Genomic DNA, 10,554 nt, shown 5'->3' with positions numbered 1-10,554 from the left:
GATTGCTGGCTGTGAGATTTGTCAGACTGAATCTGTGAAATTGATGATGATTTAGTGAATTAAGACTTATCAAACATACTGATTTAACATTTGTCTTTATAAATTAATTTACAGTGGGAGCAGTTTTCTCATTAAATTTGATCTGCAATTTTTTCTAACTGGTTGTTGTCTGCCATCAACACTGTCTCTTTTAGTTGCTCTCATGTCTTCACACACGAGCAGTACTTTCACAAGCCAGCTCTCCTATCAAATCAAATGCTGAACAACTTGGGAATCCAGAGCTGCACATGCCTGATTTCCTTAAATGTGCTCCCAATTCAGGAGTTCATAGAATCACAACTCCGGTGCATTTAAGGAAGCCTCAACTTCCCTGCCCTGTTCTCAGCATTATATCACTTATTTGCAGATGTTTTCTTTAAAAGGATTTTTAAAATATCTAAGATTGTAGTTTGTCCTCACTTTCAGTCCATTCAATTTGTTTTAGATATCTAGTTTAATTTAAATATCTCCAATCCTCAGAGTTAATTAGTTCCACTCCATTTAAAGATATGCCAAATATTGAATGAGAAATGCCCTCATTTTGAACAGAATAAGAGTGTTGTACTCTGACCCCAAGAAACTGATCAAGACTACCTGGCTGTATTACAGATTTTTGGCTGCTTCAATCCACAGGATCAACAGACTACCAGAAGAATTTCATAACAATTACCTGGTGTTCATTATTGAAGGATGCTGCCACAATTCCTCTTTTTTTTGCATTAGGTCTAAGGGCCTACTTGATTTAAACTGGTACAGGAACATCTGCTAGTGTGTCTTAGCAAAATTATCTTTTGCAAGATGTATGTTATGTTACAAGTTATATTAGATACTGTTACTGAGGAGACCTGTGAATATAGTCCTATAAGATGCTATGTCTTAGCCAGAATGATAACTACACATTGGGGGAAGCTTACTACAGTCTTTCAGTTCCATTTTGATACACAGTCTATATGGTTTCTATAATATTCCAGCACTCAAATTCTCTGAAACTGATTTTAGATTCCAAAATGTTAGTTACAATTTCCAACAGTACAAAATTATTCCATCTTTGACTCACAATGAGAATTTTGAAATACCAGTTCAGAGAAAGGCATAGCAGTTTTCAACTCCTGTGCTTCAAGTTGCAGAAGAAAAGGGTAAATTTCCAATGATCGTAGAATCTGCACTTCAGAACTGCAGCTTTGAGTTTTGTGCCAGTTGTACTTTGTAATCTACAATTTGAGTTGGTTTTGTTGAACCATCCTTAAAATTAGTGAAGCCACATCATTTTCAATTAAATGCTACCATTAAACTTTTCATCCACAATAAGTGGAACCCTCCTTATAGTTCCTACCCATCCCACCACCCACCACCCACCACCCCCCCCCCAAAAAAAATACCCCAACTCAGTGGGTGGAGAACAGTATGTAACACAGCCACGTAGAGCATTCTGCTCCAGTTCCAATTCCTGATCTGTAATTATCACCCAGACTAAGGTAAAGTAACTAATCAGGGCATTGTAATTGACTTAAATCGAAGTGAGAAAAATCACAGCATTTCTGTTCCTGATTATTGTCCAATGATACCATTCCACCACACCACCCCCCCCCCCCCCCCCCACCCCACTGGGAAATTTTATGGGCATCAAATGGAGTATGGATTGAGACAAGCATTTAGTGACACTGATTTAAATTTATTACCATCTGCCTCTATTTAGACAAGTGATGCAAGCGGATGATCAGTATCGTTGGAACCTGCTGTAGAAGGAATTGGAAGTTTCGTGACAGGAAGGGAGAAAAAGTTAAAATTGGCATTGTTTTCAGGAAAAAGCACTTCCTGATTCTTAAACTTTCAGCTGATGCCCATCATAATGTTATGCTATATTTTTTTGAATTCACATGATTTTTAACACCTGGAATCTTGCATGGGCTAAAATACTTCTAGAAAATGATAAACTAAATCAACATGGCCTCAGTATTCGCCTGAAACCAGTGACTCAAATCTGTAAATCTGTATTTTTTTTACACATTTCTAAAAATCTCACAATTTGACTTGAAAGTTGCCTGCACATAATCCAATATTATCTAAAAAGGACAATCCTAGACAGACACTGGAATACACAAAGAAACTCTCTTTCAAGCAGCTGCTTCTGAGCTAAGGGAAAAAGAAATAAATTTATAACAGCAACAGTGATAAGTTTGTTTTTCTCTCTCTATTCCAGTAACTTGAAAGGTATTTTCAAATTGAGCCATTGGTGAGGATACAAGACATCCGGTTCAAGGCATGTTTGTTTAATTAACACCTCAAGCATCATCAGGACTTTTTGAACTGTTTATTCTTGATTGCCCTTTTTGTATTAGGCACTTGCCCTATTTTAAACTGTATACTTTTGCACGTACTTGCATTTTTTTCACGATTAAGTAAGTAATGAAATTCCTCTTTCTTTCACTTAAGAAAATCTTGAGACACTCCTTAATTTTGACTTGTTAAATTTTCATTGCAATATGATATAGCTGTTTACTGAAAAATAATTTAAAGTGTTTGTTGCAAACAAATAAGTGTCCTTTTTTTAAAGAAGGAACTAATTCACCCCCACACCCATTGGTACCAGTAAGACAATATTCTAAGATAAAATGTGAGGCTGGACGAACACAGCAGGCCAAGCAGCATCTCAGGAGCACAAAAGCTGACGTTTTGGGCCTAGACCCTTCATCAGAGAGGGGGATGGGGGGAGGGAACTGGAATAAATAGGGAGAGAGGGGGAGGCGGACCGAAGATGGAGAGTAAAGAAGATAGGTGGAGAGAGTGTAGGTGGGGAGGTAGGGAGGGGATAGGTCAGTCCAGGGAAGACGGACAGGTCAAGGAGGTGGGATGAGGTTAGTAGGTAGCGGGGGGTGCGGCTTGGGGTGGGAGGAAGGGATGGGTGAGAGGAAGAACCGGTTAGGGAGGCAGAGACAGGTTGGACTGGTTTTGGGATGCAGTGGGTGGGGGGGAAGAGCTGGGCTGGTTGTGTGGTGCAGTGGGGGGAGGGGACGAACTGGGCTGGTTGAGGGATGCAGTAGGGGAAGGGGAGATTTTGAAACTGGTGAAGTCCACATTGATACCATATGGCTGCAGGGTTCCCAGGCGGAATATGAGTTGCTGCTCCTGCAACCTTTGGGTGGCATCATTGTGGCAGTGCAGGAGGCCCATGATGGACATGTCATCAAGAGAATGGGAGGGGGAGTGGAAATGGTTTGCGACTGGGAGGTGCAGTTGTTTTTTGCGAACTGAGCAGAGGTGTTCTGCAAAGCGGTCCCCAAGCCTCCGCTTGGTTTCCCCAATGTAGAGGAAGCCGCACCGGGTACAGTGGATGCAGTATACCACATTGGCAGATGTGCAGGTGAACCTCTGCTTGATGTGGAATGTCATCTTGGGGCCTGGGATGGGGGTGAGGGAGGAGGTGTGGGGACAAGTGTAGCATTTCCTGCGGTTGCAGGGGAAGGTGCCGGGTGTGGTGGGGTTGGAGGGCAGTGTGGAGCGAACAAGGGAGTCACGGAGAGAGTGGTCTCTCTGGAAAGCAGACAGGGAAGGGGATGGAAAAATGTCTTGGGTGGTGGGGTCGGATTGTAAATGGCGGAAGTGTCGGAGGATAATGCGTTGTATCCGGAGGTTGGTAGGGTGGTGTGTGAGAACGAGGGGGATCCTCTTGGGGCGGTTGTGGCGGGGGCGGGGTGTGAGGGATGTGTCGCGGGAAATGCGGGAGACGCGGTCAAGGGCGTTCTCGATCACCGTGGGGGGAAAGTTGCGGTCCTTAAAGAACTTGGACATCTGGGATGTGCAGGAGTGGAATGTCTTGTCGTGGGAGCAGATGCGGCGGAGGCGGAGGAATTGGGAATAGGGGATGGAATTTTTGCAGGAGGGTGGGTGGGAGGAGGTGTATTCTAGGTAGCTGTGGGAGTCGGTGGGCTTGAAATGGACATCAGTTACAAGCTGGTTGCCTGAGATGGAGACTGAGAGGTCCAGGAAGGTGAGGGATGTGCTGGAGATGGCCCAGGTGAACTGAAGGTTGGGGTGGAAGGTGTTGGTGAAGTGGATGAACTGTTCGAGCTCCTCTGGGGAGCAAGAGACGCCGCCGATACAGTCATCAATGTACCGGAGGAAGAGGTGGGGTTTGGGGCCTGTGTAGGTGCGGAAGAGGGACTGTTCCACGTAACCTACAAAGAGGCAGGCATAGCTGGGGTCCATGCGGGTGCCCATGGCCCCCCCCTTAGTCTGTAGGAAGTGGGAGGAGTCAAAAGAGAAGTTGAGTGTGAGGACGAGTTCAGCTAGGCGGATGAGAGTGTCGGTGGAGGGGGACTGGTCGGGCCTGCGGGACAGGAAGAAGCGGAGGGCCTTGAGGCCATCTCCATGCGGAATGCAGGTGTACAGGGACTGGACGTCCATGGTGAATATGAGGTGTTGGGGGCCAGGGAATTGGAAGTCCTGGAGGAGGTGGAGGGCGTGGGTGGTGTCACGGACGTAGGTGGGGAGTTCCTGGACCAAAGGGGAGAAAATGGAGTCCAGATAGGTGGAGATGAGTTCGGTGGGGCAGGAGCAGGCTGAGACGATGGGTCGACCAGGGCAGGCAGGTTTGTGGATTTTGGGAAGGAACTGCACCTCCCAGTCGCAAACCATTTCCACTCCCCCTCCCATTCTCTTGATGACATGTCCATCATGGGCCTCCTGCACTGCCACAATGATGCCACCCGAACATTGCAGGAACAGCAACTCATATTCCGCCTGGGAACCCTGCAGCCATATGGTATCAATGTGGACTTCACCAGTTTCAAAATCTCCCCTTCCCCTACTGCATCCCTCAACCAGCCCAGTTCGTCCCCTCCCCCCACTGCACCACACAACCAGCCCAGCTCTTCCCCCCCACCCACTGCATCCCAAAACCAGTCCAACCTGTCTCTGCCTCCCTAACCGGTTCTTCCTCTCACCCATCCCTTCCTCCCACCCCAAGCCGCACCCCCCGCTACCTACTAACCTCATCCCACCTCCTTGACCTGTCCGTCTTCCCTGGACTGACCTATCCCCTCCCTACCTCCCCACCTACACTCTCTCCACCTATCTTCTTTACTCTCCATCTTCGGTCCGCCTCCCCCTCTCTCCCTATTTATTCCAGTTCCCTCCCCCCATCCCCCTCTCTGATGAAGGGTCTAGGCCCGAAACGTCAGCTTTTGTGCTCCTGAGATGCTGCTTGGCCTGCTGTGTTCGTCCAGCCTCACATTTTATTATCTTGGAATCTCCAGCATCTGCAGTTCCCATTATCTCTGAGACAATATTCTAACTTCACTTTCTCCCAATGAATTATTTTCTTATTTGAAATTTTTGTAACGATAGCATATCCTATTCAAGCCGGCTATTGTTTTTGTTATTCACACACAAAAAACTATTTTCAAACATTATACGTGTGAGACATTCCTAGACAAATGACATTTCATTGTTCTAAGAAGAAATTCAATTAAAATTAGGCAATTTGAATAAATGTTGTCCTTTAAATGTTTGTGCGTCTTATATATTATTCTTTCTGCTCATTGCACCATGATTAAACTGCTTATCTTTTGTGTTCGCTCCCCTCATGAACCAAGGGAGGTTATGGCATTGTGATAATGCCGCTTGGCTCACAGTCCAGAGCCTAGAATAACGCTCTGGGGATGTTGGTTCAAACCTCACCACAGCAGCTAATGGAATTTAAATTCAACTAATGTCTTTGGAAAGTATTACTAGTCTTGCTAATGGTGGCTATAAAGCTATAATCCATTGTTGTAAAAGTGCATCTGGTCCACTAAGGAAGGAATCTGCCACCAATCCCTGGTTTGGTCTACACATGATTCCAGACCCGCAATACTGTGTTGCATTTAGCTATAGTTCCTGCTAGGGGCTGTTTGCACGAGGTGTTTGATTTAGCTATTTTAAAATAGCAGAAAGGTGGATTGTTGGCAGTGAAATACCTTAACAACAAGCTAGCCAGAGGCTAATATGTTATAGTGATCAATAATAAGAACTGTTGCTGAACAACCTGAATGTGACAACAGTGGAAAGAATTTATTCAATTCAGAAGAAGAAAAAATTCTGAAGACATGAGTCAGTCACTTAAAGAACATTGCCTTATGAAGGTACTGGCAGATGGTTTGTTGTAGGGAATTCTGCACCTCGTTCTGTCTCATCATGTGTAGGTAGGAAGCAGAAGCAGAAGGGTAAAGGATTACTGGCAATATTCCATTTTAACAGCCATCTATTGTTTATTTGATAAAGATGTGGAAGTGCTGGTGTTGGACTGGGGTGGACAAAGTCAGAAGTCACATGACACCAGGTTATTGTCCAACAGATTTATTTGAAATCATGAGCTTTCAGAGTGCTGCTTCTTCATATGCACTCCTGATGAAGGAACAGCACTCACTGTTGCAAGCATCATATCAACTCAATGACTGGCAGCCACTTCATCCTTCTAAGCCATTGACTCTTCCTGCCTGCTGCACTTTCTATTCACTGACTTGGATATGTCATCTCCTGTCCTGCTCATGTGTCATATTAACTACTCATCCATCCAATCTCACCATTCACAATCCCTCCTTCTGTATTGTCCTTTAGCCCAATCATCGACACCCCAAAGCACTTAAACTGACCTACATGCAATCCATAGATTGGTTGCACTTGGTTTGCAGGACGGACTGTGGCCAATCCCCTAAACTGGAATCAGATAAGTTCCTTGAGCGAGAATGATGAATGACTGCAGCGCCCTTGACCCAATAAGGACTGCCCCACTTCGACTCTCAGACGTTGCCATTTGCTTGCAGCAAATGCAAAGTAGTTGCCATGTAAAGCTCTGCTGTAGACCTATCATTAATTTGCACAATGTTATACTATAACATGCGATCTCCTTGACTCTTCAGTTCTCACAACGGTGACAAGCTGTATGCCTCTGTCCATGCACTCATAAGCAATGCGACGCACAGGAGCTGACAGTCTGTAATTGATTATAAAGAATATTAGCATTAAAAACTAATGCAAGCCACATAGATTTGCAACCTCTAATTAAGTGCGGTTTAAATGAGCACTAAAAATGCAAGCTAAGCGCCAAATGATGCATCTTGTGCAGACGCATGAGTGGTATGTGGGACACTGCATACAAAGTGGCCCGGCAGAAGCATGCAAGTCAAGGCGTTCTAGTGCTCCAAAGTGACGTGTTAGAAGGCTGAAGAGAGAGTCGATCCATGAGTAGCCACTGTGATACGATAAGTCTAGTGGTTTGTTGATTTTAATTTGTGTGGAGGAGGAATCAAGGAGGACAGTGTCTGTGGAGCAGGCAGTATGTTAAATATGCCGTTGGATGATGGCTGAACAAAGCATTTGATGAGTTGCAGCTATTATTTACTTAATCCAAGTCTCATTTTGGGAATTTGCAGCATCTGGTTTCTCAGGGAAAGAGAATAGAAGTGGCATATGAGTAAGGTGAATTGGGCTATCATAAAGGTGCAATACATGGTAATAAGGTCGTCACCACTCAAGAGCAAGATTCTGATGTCACCATTTAAATATTAAGAGGGAAAATCACAAACTTTTTCTTGATGTTATGATTCTGATCTTTCATTGTCATTGGCATTTCCCCAGCTTTTGTACCTTGTTTGTGCCACATCACAGAGACAGATAATTCCGCCAATGCAATTACAAATGCAAATATCTGTGATTATGCTGAGTTAAAATATTTTCTGTTCAGTCTGCTAATAATCTGCTGAAAAAAGTAAATTTAAGGCTTTAATTGTGCCTGTTCGTAGGATTTCACAGAATTGTGAATACAGAATGCTTTAAGCGCCTTGATCCAGAACGTGGTATCAGTCATACTGTATGAAAAACAAATGCCTAGAATGTAAACTTTACCCCGGTAGTACCCAATTTTCAAACATTTACTGTGCCTTTTGAGACTAAAGCACTACATGCATGCACACTCCTGTAACTCACACTGGATGGTATCTTGCTGAAGGTATGAACACATACAGCTAATAACAGCTGAAAATAAGAAAAATGTACAGATCATGATGTAAATCAGTGTCAGACAATGATTTGACAGTACAACTGTCATTGCGGAGTTCCATACTACAGCCGACTCACCCTCTTTTAATCTTAGCTGAACGTGTGAGGCAACACCAGAGAAATTTCATCAGAGGTATTTAAAGGAAAAAACGAGTAGATGCAGGTTAATTGCCAGTTGATTTTTGCCTAGTTTTCCTAAAATTCTACAAATGTTTGATACTTTTATAATTAGCCAAGTTGTAAAATCCTGCAGTGTTGTGTGCAGAAGCTGAATGGCCTTTTGCTGATGGATGTTTGCACAAACAAGTGGCTAGTCGATCTTCCACTGGAATACAGTGTGACTTAATGTGAATTTAGAAAAATTAACACAAAGCAGGATCAGCTGCTAGAAATGGGAGGGTCAGGAAAGGTGGAGGGTATAGTGACTATAACGAGATCAGCCAGTTAAACCTCATAAAATATGAGTTCCTATATTGAGACAGTTAACCTGGTCCAATCAGGGAGCCCTGGTTGACAGACATAAACAGGAATGTCAGAGGTTCTGTTGACTCCAAGAGCAGCTCTGAGGGAGCTGGTCCAAGGTCAAAGACCTTTCATGCCTAAATAAAAGTTGACTTGGTGAGAGATTATCAATCTCTGTAGAGTTATTTCAGTGGTAACAAGAGAAAAGCATGCCCCTGAAGAAATTCGCTCACAACATTCATCTTTGAGTTGTGGTTAGCATTTTGGTATCATATCATTATTTGGGAATCTTGACTCATTTAATCCTTCCTTCAAAAACTGGGCTTAGTATGTGGAAAGAATGCATTATTTTTTCCAGACACTCGGAGATGAAAAGCAATGGGTAATTCTCCTGACAGTTTGTGTACTTGTGGCTTTCTCAGTTATGAGGAGCCTAATATTCCCTGAGGCACCAAATACAAAGCCTTTCAAGAGTTATTGGATTTAGTTAAGGAATATTACGACCTCGAGCCTCCTCTAATTCTGAGACACCATTGGCTTTACTTGACAATTCGATAACCAAGAGAATCTGGTTCCGAGTTTTTGACTAAGGTGACTGGCAGAGGCATGTGACCTTGGCTTAACTCTTAAAGAGATGCTGAGAGACCATTTGGTATGTGGGATTAATGATGTAACCAAGCAAAAAAGCACTCTAGGTGAAGCTCAAGTGGACTTAAAACAGGCGCTATAACTGGCTTTAATGAGAAAATTCAGCATGTGGAGCATATGAGATGTGGGGTATTCCAATAGAAATGGGCACCTTTGCCAGTCCAGCTGAGCTTGGGAAACACAACTTGAGTGAAGGTATTCGCATAGCTTCAATCTGGACATATCCTGAACAGAGGGACCGTAGGTCAACCCACAGAAAAACCTCAAAACAAAGCCAACCTTGGCTAGATGGCTAACATTTGCAGTTGCTGCTGGCATGCACCTGAACAGGATATTCTTGGGCAATGTTCCACTTTGTTAGGTAAATGTCAAGAAAAGTGTGGAAAAGATTGTTTCCTGTAACCACCCCCAACAACCACCGTTTTTCTAAGGATTTTCAATCTACAGTATTTGTCCTTGTTTTTGATTCATTAATCTGTAAAAATCTGTATTTCTCCATTTTTGACAAAGTATATTTTCAAGTAAGATCAAGTTAGAGTGCTCCAGCATAGTCCATCTCAACTTTCCTCATGGAATCTTCTGCTCTTTGTCTAATTGGCCTCTTTGGCACCCGTCTCTGAAATTCTGCTGCAGGGAAGATGGGTGAATATGCTGCTTCTTGGACTTTGCAATGTTCACACAGCAGGCACATTATTTAACCGACAGCTGAGTACCACTTCAGAGACTACAAGTTGAAAAGTGTCCCTCATGTTGAGTTTTGCAGCATTTTACCCAATGAAATAGGCTAGAAATGCACATCTTATGTAGCTCAAGGTACTAGTGGTTGGAATGGTGGAGAAGACATCCATTCTCTATCTAGTTATCTGGCCAAAGAGACCATGTCACAAGATTCTACCAGCCTGGACCCAAGATAGCAACATAGATCAGTGCGGTGACCCGGCAAAATGAATGCACAGCAATGCAGGAACAAAGTTAATAATCTTCTGTGCTCTACAAGGGTAACTGCCTTCATTTCTCTCTCTGCTTTTGTTCAGCTTATAGGGCCACCGCTTACTCTAACTCTGCAGTGTCACATGCCTCTCGCCAAAGTCATGGAAAATAATACACATTAATACATGTATCGCATCAACTCAATGGCTCTCACCCATTTCATCCTCCTACATTGCAAACTCATGTTTCCCACTGCACTTCCTATGGGGACATGCCATCACCTTTCCAGGTTCGGCATCACCATTAAGTGTTCTTCCGCTGTCATCGTATTACTGCACGAAATATATAGTACCCTTCCTCCAGATTATATTTTCACAGCAAACTGAATGTAATTTCCAGACTGGTAGAACCAGACGTGCAGGACTGACCACGATCAGT

The sequence above is a fragment of the Stegostoma tigrinum genome, chromosome 19, assembly GCF_030684315.1.
Source record: "Stegostoma tigrinum isolate sSteTig4 chromosome 19, sSteTig4.hap1, whole genome shotgun sequence".
NCBI lineage: Eukaryota > Metazoa > Chordata > Chondrichthyes > Orectolobiformes > Stegostomatidae > Stegostoma > Stegostoma tigrinum.
Note: the sequence above shows the minus strand (reverse complement) of the source record.